Raw genomic sequence first — 19527 nt, forward strand, 5'->3', positions numbered from 1 at the left:
GTCTCTGACTCACAATAACTATGCTAAAGCACTCAAAATCAACAGCACAGACTCCTGGGTCTATTTATCCTTGTAAAGTCAAACAAAGCATCTTGAAGTTAAATGATTTCCACTTTTCAAAATGTATATTTATTCTTTCTGACCATCAGCACTAAATAAGGGAATTTATTTTGATGTGAGGGTTGAATTATAGCGAGTAATCAACTGCCACAGCCACAGGCTGCATTGGTACTCATTTAGACAGATGTGACACATCACATGTGCTCATTTTACACACACATTCCCTCAGAGCTGCTCCTCCTCATCCTCAGATTTCAATAGTGCTTCAATGACTTTGCCTCTGTGAAAAACTGAAAATTTGAGCTCAGTAGATTAGAAGATATCAAGTATATGCCCAGAAAGCACAATTTCACTATCTCATTAATAACTTACATTGCCTTCAAGTGCAGTAACTGTCATACAGCAAGCTCATTCTTCTGACACTTTATGGAGGCAGCCCAGAGTACTATTTACAAGATTCTTTTGAAGTAATTTGTAAAGTGTAATTCATCTCTATAGACCTCCTCAAAGGCTTCCTATTGTTTTTTCACTCGAACACCACCACAGTGTCTCTCCTGTAATAACAAACCAGGGGTTTATGTTCTATACTGTATATAGTTTTCTGCTCTGCCTGAAGAAACTTTTTGCCACTGTAAGCCTGAATCCATAGGCCTAGGAGTAACCTAGAGCCCCAGGAAGTCAAACATCATTTCCTTAGTTTTCAGGATCCCATGGTCACCATGGAGACCCAAGCTATTACTAGCTCAATTTTGTATGTCTGTTAAGAGCACCTTAAAAACCAAAGCAGTCACACCGGTATCTCAGCAGGACAAGAATTTGAAACATCAGCTCAGAAAATGCAACCAGCTGGTTCAATGTGAGAACTTATTCAACATTAACACACAGCTCATAGAGATCTGGGAGTGGGCAAACCTCCTCCTGCCTACACACTGCTTTATGTAGGACTAAACCCAAGTTCCTGTGTATTTGGAATCATTAAAGACAGCGGAGCAGGCATGGGAAAAGCAGAGCATGTGTGAGAAAACAAGTTTTTTTCAATTCCAGGATTTCAAAGCTGAGTTACTGGAAGTACCTTTTCTCGACTACCTGCTAAGCACTCCCTCAAACACTCAACACTGCTCCTTTGTTCAGCTGCAGGAAATCACTACTGCAAACTTCCCAAACAAGCCAAGAACAGACATTCAGAAACCAGCAGTATAAACAAACAAATTAAGTTGCAGCACCCTGCAGACTTGGCCTTAGACTCTCAGAACAGTTAAACATATTAAGTTATACCTTCCAGCTCAAGGAATGAAGCTCTTCTACAATAAAAACTTGCTTTGAGGGCTTTAGTTCCTTATTCATTCTGCTAGGCAGATACAGCACTGTATTATTCATTTGCAGTGTAACACCCATGTTAGAGACCCTTAAAAACACCCAGACTTCATTTCCCTTCAGTGAGATATCAGCCACTGTGTGCTGAAGGGCTCATTTAAAGCTTTGCATAATAGAGAAGTACTATCTGACAAAGAAGGTAACAAAAGGATGCTGGAACTGCAAGAGGTCTTCTCTAAATCCCCTCTTCAGTTAACTCTTAGTCAGGATTTCTGCCTTCCACACATCACCAGAGCTTTTTTGTTGTTCCTTCTTAACAACCCCTTGCACTTCTAGACTGGGACTTGCACCAAGATCTCCATCCCACTCGAGTTTCATTTCTGCTGTTCCCAAGACATCGACTATGGACCAGAGTCTGCCTAACAATGACCCAGATCCACCTGTGTACATCCTTCACCAAGCATGATAATGTTTTTTTTCATGCATGTAGCTCAGTTTAACCCCATTTTGCATCAGATGCATTGTGGAGAAAGGGAGTGCTGCCATGAAACCAGCTCTAACAACAAGAGCCCCAAGAGAGAAGCCCAGACTGGCCTGCCCTACTTGCCCCAACTCCTCCACCCCACGTGCAGCTGTTTCACCACCCAATGGTCACTCACACCACTCAAAACACAGAATTGTCTCCTACCCAGTCAAAGGCAGCACTCCAACAGCCACTGACAAGACAGCCATACTCCCCAGACAAACCTGATCATACAAATACTAGGCTTTCATTAGCTTATTACTTATAAAGAAGCATTTTCCTATTGCTTAGTTGAATATCCCATGAATGTTGCCAGAAGAAAGCTTTTCTAATTCTAAGCCACTTGGAGATATCTAAAGTATGAATTGCTTAGATTCAAATGGCAACTCCTAACAAGCACAAGTATTTGAAGCATCTGTAGACTGACCAGGAAGGAACAAAACTTCTACTAAATACTTTCTTCTAGAAAGCCAAAAGGAAGACAAATTTCAAGTCTCCAGCACTCTGATTCACTCATCACTTGTCATGGGAGAGTTAGATCTCACAGAATACATGTAAAGAAAAATGTGCCAAATAAAAGAAAGCCAAATTAGAGAGTTCTTACAGAACAACTCAAGTTCAGAAGGAAATAGCAAAACTACTGAAGACATCAGAACAAGTGTTGATACAAAATACAGCTATTCTGTAAGGTCTGTTTCTGTGATGGCATGGCTGCTTTCTGCATCTGGTCATAATCACACAGAGTACTTGACAAGCAGTAATATAGTTCTGGTTAAAATAATAAGAGGTAAACACAAAGCAAGAAATTTGACATGAGTCAAATTAAAAGAAAAAAACGCCAAAAAACAAAAAGCAATTAGTCAGTACACACTACTAGAAACCTTCAGTCTTTACAAAGCTGTAAGCAGAGTTTGCAGAAAAACATTTTAAAATGCTTTTCTCATTTTTCTTTCTATTCTATCATTTTCTGTCCTCATTCTACATTTCTTCCTTTGCTTCTCAGTGTCTTGTAAACAACTTCTAAAAGCAACTCCCTGCTTTATCTTCTCTTTCTACCCAAAACACAATTATCTGCAATCCCACCTTGTTTTTCCATCTTCCTCAGGGCATAAATTGTATTTCACTCCTTGGCAGCTACAGAAAGATGAGCTGTACAAGAAAAGATACACTTTTTGGGTGGGTACCAAGACAGCACTGGTGCTTGATAGCAGATGTTTTGCAGGTACTTGGAATTTATCTGCTGCAGCCTCAGGCAGGATGGGAACTACACTACGTTGGCTGCTATAAGCAAGCCAGAAGAATTGCTGGCCCTCCTTACAAGTGCCAGAAGCAAAGAAAACCAAAAGCAATGAAAACCAAAAGCAGCAAAACTTCCATTATTTAGGAATGCTTATTTCTAAAGGTTTAACTGGCACAACCTAAGACCACAATTAACAAAGGCATGCTTACAGAAATTTGCATGCTGTCACAACACATGTGGACTAGTAACTAAATACTCTATTTTCAAGCATAGTAGCATGAGACAAATGAAGGCAAAGAACTCTAACCAGGGAAATATACAAATGATTTAGGGCCTTTAGGGCCCTCTACAGCTGCAAAGCTTCCTAAAATCACCTTTGATCCTAAAGGCTCTGAAGTGTTACTATGTCAGATACACAAATGCCAAGACAGATCATCTTTTTGCTTCAAAATCCATATGCAACAGCTGGCTTCTTATTCCCAGTAGAAGCCACTTGTCACACAAATTATGAGGTAAAATCAACAATCTAATCAGATCTGACAAAAAGTGGGCCAAAAAAAATTGGAATTATGATGATAAGTATATGAAATATGGATTTGCATCTACCATCATTAATGATGAACCTCACTCTAAATACACATTTTGCCTTGAGATATTAGATAATGATAATATGAAGCCATCATGATTAGCAAGATATTTAAAAATTAAGTACCCAGTGAGGTGAGGACAAATCTTTACTCATTTTCATATACTCATACTCAATTTCCTCAAGTCATGTGATATTTAATATAGTACTTCACTTAAAAAAACCCCAACCACCTGAATTCAATGGCAAACCTTCAAAAGCCTTTTAAAAAGTTTCTTACTTTACAGCAGAAGAGAAAAAGACACATAGCATGAGAGACCATTTGGTCTTCCTACTGCAGCAAAAAACAGCTGAAATAATACATGGAAGACAATATGGCATTCCTTTGTCAGCAAATACTGCTGGAAAACTCACAGAAAACAGCTAAAGATTTGAGGAAACAAGGATTAGAACAAATTATGCAGTGTGGGAGGTGTGCTACACTGCTGGCTGACCTTACAGATGTTTCTTACATGCCTCATGTTAGGGTATATTCTGAATTGTTCCCCCACTGAAACACACTGGGAACTTCTCTTTTGTGAGCCACTCCAGGAATGATGTATTGGAGTAAACTCAAGAGCAAATTATTTCTTTATTAGAAACAATGTTTTATTAAACTGTGCAAGTGTACACTTATGTGATTTTATCTGTAACCTTTACACCGGAATCCTTTATTTTTTATTCCAGTTAAAGCAATCACTCCATAACCACACATGAAATTCCTTCACTGCATCACTCACAGAAAAACCAACACAGCAACACTGGAGGCAGGAGTGCACCAAGTGCTCAGGATGTCATGGATTATGTAATTTTATAAAAATAAGAGCTTCCAGCAGTAGAATACCTTGTAACAAGATGGGGAGTGACCACAAAATTCACACTCCCACAGTAAGTTTTGCTAGCTATGTTGTGGCAAAGGGCCTAACAGAGCTGTCACACTTAATGACACACCATGTGTTTTTTCCTACAAAGGCAACTGTTCAAAACTGCCTGTTCTTTTCTGTGCTGAAAAGGGGCTGTCTGCACTATCCTACTTACCAGATATTTTCAAATAAATACACACCTAAGCTGTCCCTTCAAGCTGAAGCTGACAGGCTGTTTTAACAGGCAGCAAGAGGGTAACTGCTTTCCAGAAAAAAGTCACTTTACAGAGATTGTTTTGAAAATAGATGTTTGCAAATGCTTCCACTGAAAAAACCTCCTATAAAAACCTGTGAAAGCTGTATATAATTTACAAAACTTTAAAATCTTTTTAAAACCCCAACGCTGTTTAATAATCTTCCAAAGGAAGTGCTTCAGGAAAAGAGAAGAATGCAACATCTTCCCATTAGTCTGCAAGAAGAACTGATTGGCGTCAGGGAAGGCAGAAATTTAACAGATGAATTCCAAGAAGAATCTCTGCATAATTAGTGTATGGGAGTGGAAAATTAGTATCATTACTTAGTAAGCACCAACAAGGCACTTCTACCACTTGGATCTGTCGTTGTCAGGCATCCTATTTGGCTTGGAAAGTCATTAAAACCAAATAATGAACTAAACTGAACTTAGAACCAGCCCTTAAAATGGCTGTATACAAGTGATAAACCAACATTTAAAAAAAATTTTGAGAGGCACATTCAATTACATAGCTCTCACTAAATGATTCCTAAATGAAAGTAAAAAATGGGTTTTGTTAAAAAATAAAACATATTCTATTTGTCTTATTTTTAATTAATTTCTCATTTTTGTGTGTGTTCTGTAATGTGTATAATAGTTGAGTAGTATGTGTGCAAATTGATGAATAATATGTATTTTTTGGTGTGTGTTCTCACAAATCTTTTACTGATAAGGGTGTGAGATTAAAAAAAACTTTCTAAACTATTGTCTTAAATAGGCAATAGTTTAGAGAGGTAGGCTGGCAATATTATCCCAGAAAAGTTAAGGCAATGACTGGTTATACTAAGATCCACACGGAAAACAGTGCTTTGTGTTTAGTAGTACTAAAGGATTTTTACCCTCACACACAGATGGCATTTGTAACGCTTCAAAGTGCAATTTATCCCTGAAAAGGAATGATAATAGCATTGAGGCAGGAACACACTGTTCCCACAGAGATATTCACTCATTACTGAGCCACTGTCACAGCCTGGCCTTACAGCTGCTGCTGCTCTGGTGTGCTTGATTCCTCAGGCACACCCACCCTTCCTCCACCTGTGCTGAACAACCGCCAGGTGCACAACTGTGTTTGATACCTCAGGCACACCCACCCTCCTGCACCTGTGCTGAACAACCCCCAGGTGCACAACTGCTGCATAAGCAGCTCACCTCCACCACACACTTGTGCCACCATCAAGGTGTTCTTCTGCCTCATCTCTTCATCACCAAAGCCCTGCCATTCCCTTGGGACTGGTATTACAGAGTCAGCCAAAGCTCTGACATGAAAACTCTAAAAATACATTCTCTGCCTAGGACAGAGAGAATAGATTTTCACTCCCTCATACACCACCTGTGATCCATATGAACGGACCCCTTACACCTCCAGGTCCACTACATGCAAAGCCCTCACTCAAAACTCATTACATCCCCTCCTCAATGGATTTGTTCTGTATTTAATCCATAGTCTGGTCTGCCCAAGCTCACAAGAAAAAGTTAACTGCCCTTTCTTCACAGCTTCTGCTCTTCTGGACACACACCTACACTCATCAGCTGCTTTTAAGTCTCATTAGTACCACAGTGCAGCTGAACAGACAACCCAGCAAACAGCCAGGCATATCTAGACCTTGCTCACAACTGCAAACACAGCCACCAATTATTTTTTTTAAATTAAAAAACCCAAATATTCCTCAGAGTTGGTACATACTACAACATCTTGGGTTCTTGCCTGGGGTCTGTACATCCTCAGCTGTTGCAAATAACACTTCCAAAGAGTACTTTAAACATCACAACAGAGTCATCTCATTTCCCACAGCCTTTGCATTTTTCAGCTGAAGCTGGACACTGATATCTTCCTCCCTGTACCAGTGCCTTTAGCAATACCCTGACCCAGGAGACACCACTGGTTCCTTTTGCTTGGCCCTGCATGCTGGCTGTGCAGCAATGACTCCCACTCAGCCTTTTCCCCAGGGAGCTCAGACATGCCCTTGTCAACAGATATGTCTAACAAAAAGTTATCTAAGAAAATCTTGCAGTCACAAATGACAAAGAATTACAAGAATTACAGAAATTGCAAGCTACAGTAAACTGAAATATTCAGGTTAGACCTCCTGATTCCACTTATTCATAGATCCATTGCTAATTTTTGATTGTCATGGTATCTAAACATACTCATTGGATCTAAGGATGATGCCCATCAGTCCTACACCAGCATCACATTCCTGAGACCATCCCTCCTGCCATCACAGGTCTTCTCTTAAACATGCACCACCACTTCTGTCAGACACTGACAATCTGCCTTTCCTGCTGCTGTTCTGTCTGCCAAGTGCCACTTTGCCATTTCCTGCTACACAGCACTTGGCACACATAAACTGAACTAAGGTAAAAGGTACTCACTGTAAATTACTTTAAGCCTAATTAATGTTTCCAGCTGAACAAATTCAAGCCAGCAATTTTTTGGAACTGTTTTATGCTTATATTTATGTCAACTATACACAAAGTTTAAATCTCACATTCCAGAAAAATCAGAACTTTCCTGATAGTAAAGAACACAACTGAAACCAAACCACAGGATAGGCTGGACTTGAGGTTGCTGAGACAGAGGGTAACTCACCACATTACAGCTATCAACTCTCAAGAAAAGTCGAGAGATCATTATATGAAAATAAACAATACGTAATAAGAAAAGGATTACACAACTGAAGACAATGCCATTGTTTAAGAGGTTCTCACACCACTACACCAAATACTTCAGCAAAAACTAAACTCTTCTACATATTACAGCAACAAACCTACCACAGCTGGCAAATTGTAATTCAACTCAAAAAAGTCATCAGTCCATGTAGAACCATTGATTCTTTATCACCTCAATTGTTATTTACTGTGATTTAGAAGCCTGAGAGTCTGCTGCTTGTTCCTGGGTTATATGTCACTTTTCCACAAAAATAAGAAATCTCAACCTTACAAAAGTTGCCAGAGATAAAGACACAAGGTTCATTTACAATTCACTTCAGACCATACTTTCTTCCTGCTGCCTGAACACAGAAAGATGAGCTACCTACAGAGAATGAAAGGAAGGCAGTTTCAATGCCAGCCTGGCCCATCTTGGCAGGAAATCAACTGCAAGCTGCCAAGCAAAGGGACTACAAGTAAGTCAGCACAGTAATACTGTAAAGATATTTTAAGACAAGACTTACTGTTGTATAGTCACCCTCACCTTGTGAAGTCAATGCATTTTCTAGCTTTATGAAGATGCTTGAGTAAAAAGGTGCTGGAGCTTTGAGAATCGAGGGGGTGGATCTCTGGGGATGAAATTCCAGCTTGCAACTGGAAGTGGAAAATATCAAAATGTTATCACAATTGCTTCAAGTATGCAGGCTAATTCAAACTCAATTCCAAGATAAGCATGTGTGCACATAGCACACCCAGGGAAATGCTTCTCTGACTACTGTGAAATGGGTTTTCAGCAGCATTAGCAGGGACAGAAAACTACAAAATTCATTGTACACAGTTAAAATCTGGCGTTAAAACTAAGCACAGGGCTCCTTACCCCCTTCTCACACTCAAGCATCCCAGCCTCACTCCAAAGGGGGAACTCCCCTGCTCTCAGGGACAAAAGGCAACACTGAACAGTGATCAGACCCAGGATTGCACCACATGCTGTGAATCAGCACTCACACATCTAAGGACCTCAGGCTACCTTCAAGGCATCCTTTGTGCAAAAGGAATAGACTGTTTAATCACAACAATAAAAATCAAGTATAAAGGAGCTTAAGACACAGCATGATGTCCATAATCATAATCTCATCCACTGAGTTGCAAAACCCTAGATTATTTTGCTTAACATAGCCTCTGGAAGTTGTAAAATAAACTACTCTGAAAAACCCCTCTGCTTTATCATTTGCATCTCCTTTGCCCCAAAATTTTCGCAGTTCAATTTACTGTGTATTTAAATAACCATATGTAGCCAAAATCAGAACCCTGGAAGCAAAAATCTGCATTCTCCTTCAGGACTACCTGACACCGCAATTTCCACCTCCAGTTGTCCCAAATGAAACACTGACATCCAAAAGTAAACAAATGAAACATAACACTGCTTTATTCAGACAGCCTCCCTCCATGTGCAACAACACCCAACATTTTGCTGGCTGTTCTCAATTTGCATCAGCATTCTATTGTCTGCAGAAACATGCATAAGCAGGCTTGCCAAAAATTTTAAGGATTCAAAAGCAGGGAAGAGAAAAGAATTTCTGAAAGCTGGTACAGTGGTCTGTAAAGACATTCGCACTTGTTACCTAATTAGGGGCTGGTGCAAAGGCAGCATCTGGAAAACACTGCTTAGCAAGAAACTCTTCATATTAAAAAAAAAATAATATCAAGATATCTACGTATTTGGCAGCTTATCAAAATCTCCAAAGGTCAGATAGGACTGGCAGCTGAGAATCAACTCAAATGGTGTTTTCAGTACCATATTGCTAAAAATATGGCTTGTAGGGATACTTCAACAATGGTATTGCTCATATTTCACAAACATACAATATTGATAACCCAACAGTTATCTGACACTACAGTGCCACAAAAAGGAATGGAGGTGAGATGTTTGAACTCCTGTCTAGATGTGGTGACTAATTAAGCACTGGCATTTTTGCAAACCATCTAGACTGCATTTGCACAGGTTTAATAGATACAGATCATATAAGCCTATAAAGCAACAATCCAAATATTAATGCATCAGAACATCCTTGCTCTCCATCTGCACATCCTTGCTATGGGCAGTCAAGTCTTTGTAGAAACACCAAATAAATGAAAGTTTTCACAGCAAAACTTCCAAGTCTCATGCAGTTCAAGCTCTTTCAAGCCCACTTCTTCCACTCCAAAATAAGACTGGGATTCTGCTGTAGTGGTGCTTTGTACTGATAGTTATATTTATAACTGCAGATGGATTTCCTAATATATGTAGAATTCAGTCATTGCATTAGCTGGCAAATGATGAAAGAAGTCTAAGTAAAAGTGTAAAACAAACCAAGCCCAGAGTAAAATGACTTAATCCTCTGCAGTTCAAATGCAAGTTCATCTTCCTCAATATTGTCTGCTTGTAACCAATCTGTCCATCATACACACCACAAAACCTCGCACCCTCTCAGGCACTACTACAGTGCAATGGCAATGTTTCAAATCAACCTAAATTAGGCTGTACCACATTCCATTACATGATATCATGCAACAGATGTTACTCCAAGAACACACAGGACAATTATTCAGGATAAACTCCTGTAATCTGAATGGTAAAATGAATGGGTATCCCATGAACTGGCTGTAGACTTTATCTAGCTTTATACTGAGATTCAGAACTTGAATACTATTCAAGCTTGCCATAGTTAACCCACTTAGACTGGCAACCAGAACCAAGAAGTATTCTTATCTTACATAAGCTCAATAATTTTGTCACTAATAGATAAGCCAGAATTCCACTTAACCCTTTAGTCCTGCAGCGACCAGTGAGTTAAATGAGGCATTAGGAAACTCAAATGAAATGCACTTCCAAGAACCAAGAGACACTCCCCCTCCCTCCTCAGCTGTGTGATAACCTTGAATCTCCCTTGAAAATGCCACATTATGAAAATTAAAGCAGGAATGGTAGTTCAGCCAACTTAACTCTCAGTTAACTTGTCTAACAGCTGTGCTGTTGGAAGCATGGCTGACCAATATGCCATAAAGATATGAAAGCTTTTCATATACTACAATTTGTAAGGTATTTTTAATTGACACTGGCAGCTTGCATTCCTACTTAAAACACACTGACATAAACATATAAATAAGTCATGTTTTACACAAGCAAGAGCAATCTCAGAAATATGTTGCTTCTTTGTTTTTAAATCATAGGGACATTGTTCCATGGCCATTGGGCTCTTCTGAGAACGCAGAGCTCCTCAATGCCTCTAAGTAACAGACTTCCAAACCCAGAACTGCCTTGAAATTTAATATGGCTCAAACTTTGCCCCAAAAGGTCTACAAAATAAACTTTAAAAATATTTGGAGGGAAATGAACAATTGTTTAATCTGGCAAGAGATTTGTTCAATCAATGAACATTCCCACAATCTTCCTAACTAGACGTCATAGCAGCATTTTAGCACACAAAAAGTGAAGCCTAAATGAAAAAAAGGCTGAAATGAAACGGCTGGTCAGCAGAACAAAGCACTACAGAAGGTGAGCATAAAGGCATCAGAGGCCCCAGCTCTCAGTAAGGTGTCCCCACGCAGTGACACTGTGCCGGGCTCTCCAGACACCCGAGGGCAAGGCTGCACACAGAGACAGAAACCTGCCAGGAGGGCACGGGAGAAACAGAGGGATTGGGGCACACAGAGACAGAAACCTGCCAGGAGGGCACGGGAGAAACAGAGGGATTGGGGCACACAGATACCTACTAGGAGGGCATGGGACAGAGGGATTGGGGCACACAGAACCCCAGTACCTGCTAAGAGGGCACGGGAGAAACAGAGGGAGCGGGGCACACAGGAGAACCGCAGTCGGGACGCGGACAGCCCCGCTGCAAGCACACAACGCCGCCTGGCACTCAGGGAGGTTTAGCGCTTTGCTAGCCCCGGACGCGAAGGCTCGCCGGGGCAGGCAGCCCGGAGCGCTGGAGCCCTGCACGGCCCAGGCCGGCCCGAGCACAGCGGGGCCGGGGAGCAGCGCCCACCCACCCTCGGCTGCGCAGGGGCGGCCGCGCCCTTCCCTCCCTCCGGGATGGCCCCACGGGACCGCCCCGCTCCCAGCGCCAGCCGTGCCAGCGCTCCCGCGGGAAGATGCGGACACACAGATGGATACAGATCCACGCATATGCAAACGCGGCAGGAGCGTCCTTGGGAGGTCGTCACTTCACCACGTATTGCGAAAAGGTTTTTTCTGCATCGCGGTCGCCAATAGCGCCCAACAGCGAACAGCTCCGTTCCCCGGGCAAGCACAGCTCCAACCCGGCCACGCCACGCTCCCCCAGGCATGATGCGAGCGGCCGGCCGAGCCAGCACCTGCCTCCTATTCCAGCCCTCCACGGCACAGGGAAATCCCGAGAGACCGCTGTCTCCCTCTCATGCCGGCCCGGCTCCTGAGGAGCGATAGGTGAGCCGAGGCCGCTCTCCCCTCCCGGGGCTCAGCCCGCACGGCACCGGGCCGGGCTGTTGCTGTCCCCCCTGGAACCAGCAACTTGTTGTGCAGGCAGCGCTGCCCGCGGGCTGCAGCGAGCCTGCCCGGGCGCTGCAGGGAGCGGCGGCTGCAGCCGCTCGGAGCAGCCCGCACCGAGAGCCCCGCGCAGCCGAGCGGCTCCGCGCTGCCGCCGCTCAGCCCCGCGCCGAGTCTTCCCCCTCTCGGCGGCTCCGCACAGACCACACGCTCCATGCAATGTGCAACGGCGGGGCAGGACGAGGGTCCTCGCGGGCTCCTACCGGGAACGCTGTTACTGTGGCATTGCGGAGCGCCTGAGCCCCGCCGCGCTCTCGCGTCCTTCCTTCCCCCCGCTCCCGCCGGCTCCACCGCCGCCCGCAGCCGCCGCCGCTGCGGACTCGAGGCGCAGACCCCCGGCGGGGAGGGCAGGAAGCGCGTCATCACTCCGGGCCGCTCCACCGCCCTCCGCCCGGCCCGGCCCGCTCGGGGGACCCGCGGCTCCCGCCCCGCGCCCGGAGAGCGGCGGGAGCAGAGCCCGCCTCACCTGAGGGCCCGGAGCTCCCCCGTACCTGGGCCTGAGGGAGAGGCGCCTCCGCCGGCCGCAGCCCTCACCCAGGCGGGGAGGTAGCGTCGTTCTCGCTCTGCCCGCCCGGCACCGCGGCGCCCAGGGCACGGCAGCTCCTCGGGGGAAGGAGGAGGAGGAGGAGGAAAGCCGGAGCAGCCCCTCGGGGAGGAGAGAGACCCCGCAGGGCAGGACCCAGCACCAGCGGGCGTGAGGCGCCCCTGAGGCAGGGACGGAGCGGAGCGGAGCGGAGAGAGGCGCGGGCGCGGCCACAGGTGCGGGAGCAGCTCCGACCCCCGCCCAGCGCCCCGTGCCGAGCGCGTACGGTCACGGCATCCATTAGGGTGGAAAAGACCACTGAGGTAATAGAGTTCTAGCTTAGGACCGATCACCACCATGTCAAACAGACCATAGCACTGAATGGTGCCGGACGCCTCTTGCACGTCTCTTGAGATAGTGACTGCACCACCTCCCTGGGCAGCCCATTCCCATCTCTGATCACCCTCTATGTGAAGAAATTCCTCCTAATGTCCAACCAAAACCTCTCCTGGCGTAGTTTAAAACTATGTCCTCTTCTCCTCTTAGTGGTTATCGGAGAAAATAACCCGACCCCCCTGGCTGCAGCCTCCTTTGAGGGAACTGTGAAGTGATAAAGTCGCACCTGAGCCTCCTCCAGGCTGAACACGCTCAGCTGTTCCTCCCAGCACCTGTGCTCCAGACCTCTCCCCAGCACTGTTACCCTTCTCTGCACCCACTCTAGCGCCTCAATGTCCTCTGAATGAGGGGCACAGAACAGGACCCATCTCGAGGTGTGCAGGGCACAGCACAGGACAGGAATCACAGCCCTTGTCCTGCTGGCCACACCGTTCCTGACACAGGCTGGGGTTCAGCACCAGCAACCAATGAACTGCTGTAGCAGCAAAGGAGACTCAGGGCTTCCCTCACACAGCTTGTGTCATTTGAACGGTTCTAACACTGTTAGAGTCATGTAAATGCTTTTCACACCAATATATTCATACAAATATGAGAAAATAAATACCTACTCCAGCTTAGGTCCCTTACGTGAATTAGTGCCATATATACTGGGGCCTCTGTAAAATTGCAACAGTTGAAAATCATGCAGTTAAAATAATTTCACCTGATTTAGCTGAAGTAGAGTCATTAATAAATATTCTTACTTGTAACCAGCTTAAAAGAGCTACATCAGTATACAGCTGGTTTTGCCTTCCAGAGTAACCTTGCCCCAATAAATTAACCTTAAGACACTAAACTCACAATGCATGGTGACACAGTCCAACACAGCTACACAGCTTGGATCAATGCACTTGGTGGGCATGTTCAAGGCAGTCCAGAGATATAAAATCCAACCAGATTATTTTATACACCCGCCCTACAGAATTAAAAGCATCACAATTTCAACAGGTTGTCTTTTCCTGCCACCCCAATAGTTACCCTGAGCTGTGCCAGCTTTATCAGACAAGAGGTGTCTGCTCTGTTAAAATAGAAGCTACACAGGATTTACCTCATAACTTGCCAATACTTGACAATATTATGAGTTTTACAAATGAGTTACTGTTATCATCTGTTACTAAAGAGATACTATCCAACCTGTTATTAAAAGAAGTGATAACTGAAGTATTTTTTTTTGTGGTTTAGAGGTACTTTTGCACATGTAAGTTACCTGTGAACAGCCATAATATTTACATAAAGAGCAGTTTGGGATGTTTTGGTTTGTTGGCTTTTTTGTTTGGTTTGGGTGTTTTCCTGGCCTTTTACTACCATGATGATAAGCTTCCAACAGTGTGGTTTTCCCTGGGTGGCATACAACTTAAACTTCCCTCTAAAAAAATAAATAATGATGCATTTCATTCTTCTCTTCATGCAGTATTACCCTATTTCCTGGCTGCAATACTGCATCAAGAGAAACTTCTTGTACAACATGAGTATTCCTGATTGCATTATCTTTTTCTGCCTTCACTTTTAAACCTTTTCCTAACCTGTGTGTTCTCTCACATAGTAACATGCAAGGCCACAATTCCAGTCTCTGTTGCTCTTGTCATTTCTGTGTTCTGTTTCCTCTCAGCTCACAGGAGGGCTGTTTAAATCCCTGTGCTGCATTGACCTCCAAATAACTCTTTAGAAATGTCTGCAAAGAGATTTCAGCAGAATGTCAGTAAAATCCCAAAGAACAAAATTTCACTACAATGTGGAGTGCAATGCCAAGACCAGGCTCCACTGTACCATTTCTGTGTCTGGTTCCTCCCAATACATCTCTGTGCCTGGACACATTTACTGTCTCACTTTGTGCCAAGCCAGCTTTTTTTTTTCCTCCTTATGTTGTATCATATCAAATACAAGGTGGTCTGAGCACATACCTGCATTCTACAGTAAGAATCCTTGATAAAACTAATGCAATAATAAATGAGGTATTCTGTCAATCTGTCATGTGAGGATTCAGCTTTTGTTATTTCAGTAACAATTCTAGGCTTATTTGTATTCAGAGAATACTTTGAAATTAAGGCATTCTATTGGACCTGGCTTCACTTCTAAAGTTGTTTTTTTCCTGCCATCCCAGCTATTCTAACACTTCATCTTTCCATCTTCTTATTACCAAACCCCAGAACTTTAGGGTAAGTGTGTTTTATCAGAGAAAGAATTACAACAATTTAATGTCCCTCTTCACCGTGGGTGTGGTGTGTGAACGTCAAGATGTCTCCAGTGGTTTTCCTTTCCCACAGGTCAGGAGACAGACATTAAATGATCCCCCAAAAGAGTCATGAAGCACCCTCCCAAACTGCCCCCAAATGCTGTCATACTTGTCATACTTGTTCACAGCCCTCTGTTAATCCTGGTACTGCAACTGCTTTAGCATTCTGGCCCTCAAAATATCCTGTGGAAGGAAGAGAGCAGCACTGGCATATTTACTGATGTTTGGGTGAACCAGTGTGGGTGCAATGAAGTACATTATAAACAATTTTCTCATCTGTCATGTCAGATACATTTTAAATCACTGTCTCAGAACAAGTCCATTAAAATGTAGCCTAAATCATACCCAAGCCTGTAAACTAGGTTCTCTCTGTGTGAGAAGACAATTTTAATAATTACACTGGATAGCTTAGAAAGATATATTGAAGACATTTATAAAAGTGACCTTTATAATAAGTCAGATTTATCCTTGGTAAGTAACACTGAGCAAAGCTCAGCACTGCCAGTGTCACTTTGGCATTGCAGGTGGGGATGGTTCTGAGAGATCTCAGAGCCCTCAATGGCCCTGACCAACCTCACCTGGGGCCTCCACCCACACCCAATATAAGATCAGGTGCTCAATATAAGATCAGTCCTGAGCCTTCTTGGCTCTGCTTTATTTATGCAAGTTTCTCTAGAAATTTGGGTTCTTTATTGGGCTTGTCTGCTGTCCTAATACTTGTCTTGTAATTCTTGGTTTTATACTGTAGGGTGGCTTCTGGGTGTTTGTTTTTGTTTGGGGTTTTTTGTGTTGTTTTGTTGGTTTTTGTTTTGCTGGGAGTGGTTTTGGTTGGGTTTTTGGTTTTTATCCATTGTTAAAATCCTTGGACTAGGCAATATTGCAGTTTCTTGGTATAGCTGGTTCTGGTGTTCTACCAGTCTTAATAGGAAATTTTGGTGGACAGCAGGTTTGTGGTGCTAGTTCAGAAGGGTTCTTTTTGTTCTGCTCCCTCTGCTCACAATAAAGAAGTGGGTTGTAATCTAGACTTTATATTATTGAAGTTGTAACTTCATAGTCTGAATTTTTTTCTTTGCTCTGCTTGACACCTATTTAGGTGTTCATAGAAAGAGTATTTCTTTGGGGTTTTGTACTCTTCTGTGATCATTATAGCTTTATGGTTTTCAAAGTCCATTGTAGCCCTCTCCAGTGTCTTTTTAGCTTTGATTTGTGAATCCAATTAGCTCTTTGGCTGATCTCTGCTCTTCTGATACTGAGCTGATTAATTTCTAATTGGTATTTGTATTTAAGCTTTTGATTTTCTGTTTGAGTCCTTCTTTAGTAGCAGAGTTTATTGACAGTGGAGCATATCTTCAGATTTTTCCCATCATTTTGGATTCTTTAGCCTGTTCCTCAGTACTCACAGGTATTTTTAACTGCAGTGCTTACTTCTGCTGGTTTGGTATTTTCTGGATACCATGGTGCCTGGTATTGAGCAGTTCATGGGCTTTAGGAGGATTAAATCATCTTGAGGCTTATTGCTGCTCTCTGACTTCCCCAGAGCCATAACAATCTCCTCCTTGGGCAGCATCCCAAACCCTCCCTGAGCTGAGGGGCAGCAAGCCCTTGTGCTGCAGGTGAGCAGGGCATAGGGGAAGGAGGAGGCTTCTGATCTTGTTCCCCATTGCTCACCCCCACTGGAAGCTGCCAGGAATCCACCAGCAGTGTGAAATAGCATCTGCCACATCTTGTGTCCAACATTCAGTGAAGGTTCAGTGAATTTGTGGGTGACAATTTTGCTGCTTGCCTGGTGTAAATGCCGTCTTCCTTTTTGGCAACATCCACTTTATTCCATACCATTGCACTGTACAAAAACCACAGCATTACTGTGCTACCACAACCATGTTCTTAATTTACATGGGCCTCTTTATTCTTGTAATAATTGGACCTATCTGTAAACTTTTCACTGGTCCTGCTAAAGATCCAGTTCTGTAAGGAAGTAAGTCATTGGTAAGAGACATTCAGTATTGCTGAATCTTACTGTTCAGATTCCCACAGTAACTTCCAGAAATTATTGTATTAGAAAAAAATTATTTTTATGTCAATCCTTAAAAAAAAAATTAAATAACTGAAGGGGTCATGTCCCTCTCATCTTATGGTAGAGGATTACAGTATTCTAGGGAATGCACAGCAGTGTAGCAGTCTTGTTGTGATCTAACAATTTTCCCAGCTCTACTAATTCTAGTTTTGATGAAAGGACAATGCATTGCCTGTTAAGGCAGGATCAGCTGATCTTAGAAAATTAATTTTCTAGCTTTGTGGTTACAAAAATATAATATGGAAAAGAAATTGTATTTCTCTTTTATGGGGGTTATAGCTGCCAAAAATTTATCAGCTATTTCTAAATGACAAAATAAATTTATAGGGTTGGCATTATTGGTAAGGAACATTCAAGACCAAGACTGCAGAAAACAAAGAGGGTATTTTGGTGCCAAGGGAACAGCTACAAGAGAATGAAGGATAGGATTTTAATATAGATTGAGATACCAAAAAAAAAAAAGTCATTCCTAGCAAAGTTAATGGGACACAGGTTTGGTGGTGTGGGAGGTCAGGACACTAAGAACCAGAGTGGCATCCCTCATAATTGTGTCTGACACAGCACCTGCAGTGGCAGGGTCATAAATTGATCCTGTAGGTAATATGTCTGGGTGCCCTTGAGCAGCCAGATTTTATGATAATTTGTTTCATCAGAAAAATTCTGACTCCATACCAGCAGTGTTTTCTGTCCCTCAGAAGACAACCCAAGTTGCCTTTTAGTTCTACAGCTCTGTGGCTTCTGATAAACACATTAACACTTCTGTTTGCAGCTGAGCTGCATTCTGCTCTGATGAACACTTCCAGGTTTTCAAGAGTGCTGCAAGAAGGACCAGAAAATGAACATGAGGACTGTTGTTCACAAACCCACATCCATCTAGGTGATAATTCTCAAAATGAGCAGTAAGTAATACAGAGTCTTTAATACAGGGATTCCTGAGTAGCAGTATATATGCTTTGCCAGGTTTGTTTTCAAAAACAAATTAGTATTGATTTCTAAAAGTCTGACCCTCTCCTGTTTTCTTGTCCATATCTAGAACATTAAGTTTGCTGTACAAATTACATGAAAATACTTTATTGCAATTTTAAAAACAGAATTCAGCCTTCTAAATTGCTTGGCTATTACATGGTGTGATCCAAATTGGATGTGACTTGTATGGAATTATGCTGAACTTTTTGCTTTGTCTGAAATTCATATCATGCAGCAATAATGGGTATTTTTTCAATTGCCTGTATTTTCAGGATGCTGATAAAGCCCTGGAACAATGCCAGGTATTTTAGGAAATGCATTGCTGTTTCCCTGGATCACCAGATGTTACAATACGTTAACTCTGTTTCCGGAATGAAGAGTAATTTTTATTGTATTTCTCTAACTAGGGTGATTCAGTGTTAGACAAAAATCTTTACCTTTAAAATGAGACATTTTGTTAGCACCTTACCTAATACTACATGTTATCTAAGTTATTTGTTTGAAGACATTTAACTCTGTTTCCTTTTCCTTATATAATCTCTTTCAATGCATGGTAAGAACTGTGCCTCATTTTTATCAAGTTGTTCTATCATTCAGAATTATTGGTTATTTATGATTTTTAGCAAAAAAGTCTTTAGGAACAATGAAACACAGACTTGGAAGTATTTAAATGAATCCAACATGTGCATTGAATCTGTGTGGTACCAGAGGACAGAACTGTAGCTGACACAGGATTATTTCCTGCTGGAGTTTTGCCAGAGAAAAATTGGTGTCATTCTCACTATTCTTTATTGCAAGTCTCCTCTAATGTGTGTGTTTAATAAAACTAACATCTGGGCCCATAGGGTGAGCTCCATGTGTGCCAGCAGTGTAAGTCTTCCAAATCACTTTTTATTTGCAAACTTTTCACTCAAGCAAAGCCATCCTGAAGTATGTGCTTTGGGGCTGTGTGCTACTGCAGTGCTACTTTAGCCCTGCTTGGGGCAGAGTCCCCAGGCAGGTGCAAAGGAGAATTGCTTTATTGCAAAACCCAGGCCTTTTTAAGCAGTGAGCCCATGATCAGCTACATAGCTTTAAAGTATAACAAACATGATTCAACCACCATACACCACAATGTGAACACATGGTTAAATAACTTGATTTTCTACCCCTAATTCAGCTGA

At 42.7% G+C, this 19527-nt stretch overlaps 1 protein-coding gene across 3 annotated transcripts in view; it reads right to left on the reverse strand.

Moving 5' to 3' along the window:
* TLN2 (talin 2) overlaps window positions 1-12418 on the reverse strand; it is a 141371-nt gene extending 128953 nt beyond the window's left edge. For 2 of the 3 annotated variants that reach the window (XM_054272473.1, XM_054272470.1), the window contains exons 1-2: window positions 12337-12403; window positions 8111-8220 (exon numbers count right to left, since the gene is read on the reverse strand). The gene's annotated coding sequence lies outside the window, so the exon portion shown is untranslated. Of the gene's footprint in view, window positions 1-8110; window positions 8221-12336 lie in introns of all 3 variants that reach the window. The other variant, XM_054272471.1, reaches the window with a different exon arrangement.
* Window positions 12419-19527: the final 7109 nt, after the last annotated feature.

This window comes from Melozone crissalis, unplaced genomic scaffold (genome assembly GCF_028551555.1).
Source record: "Melozone crissalis strain CALT ecotype California unplaced genomic scaffold, PUWL_Pcris_2 ptg000014l_1, whole genome shotgun sequence".
Classification (NCBI taxonomy): Eukaryota; Metazoa; Chordata; class Aves; order Passeriformes; family Passerellidae; genus Melozone; species Melozone crissalis.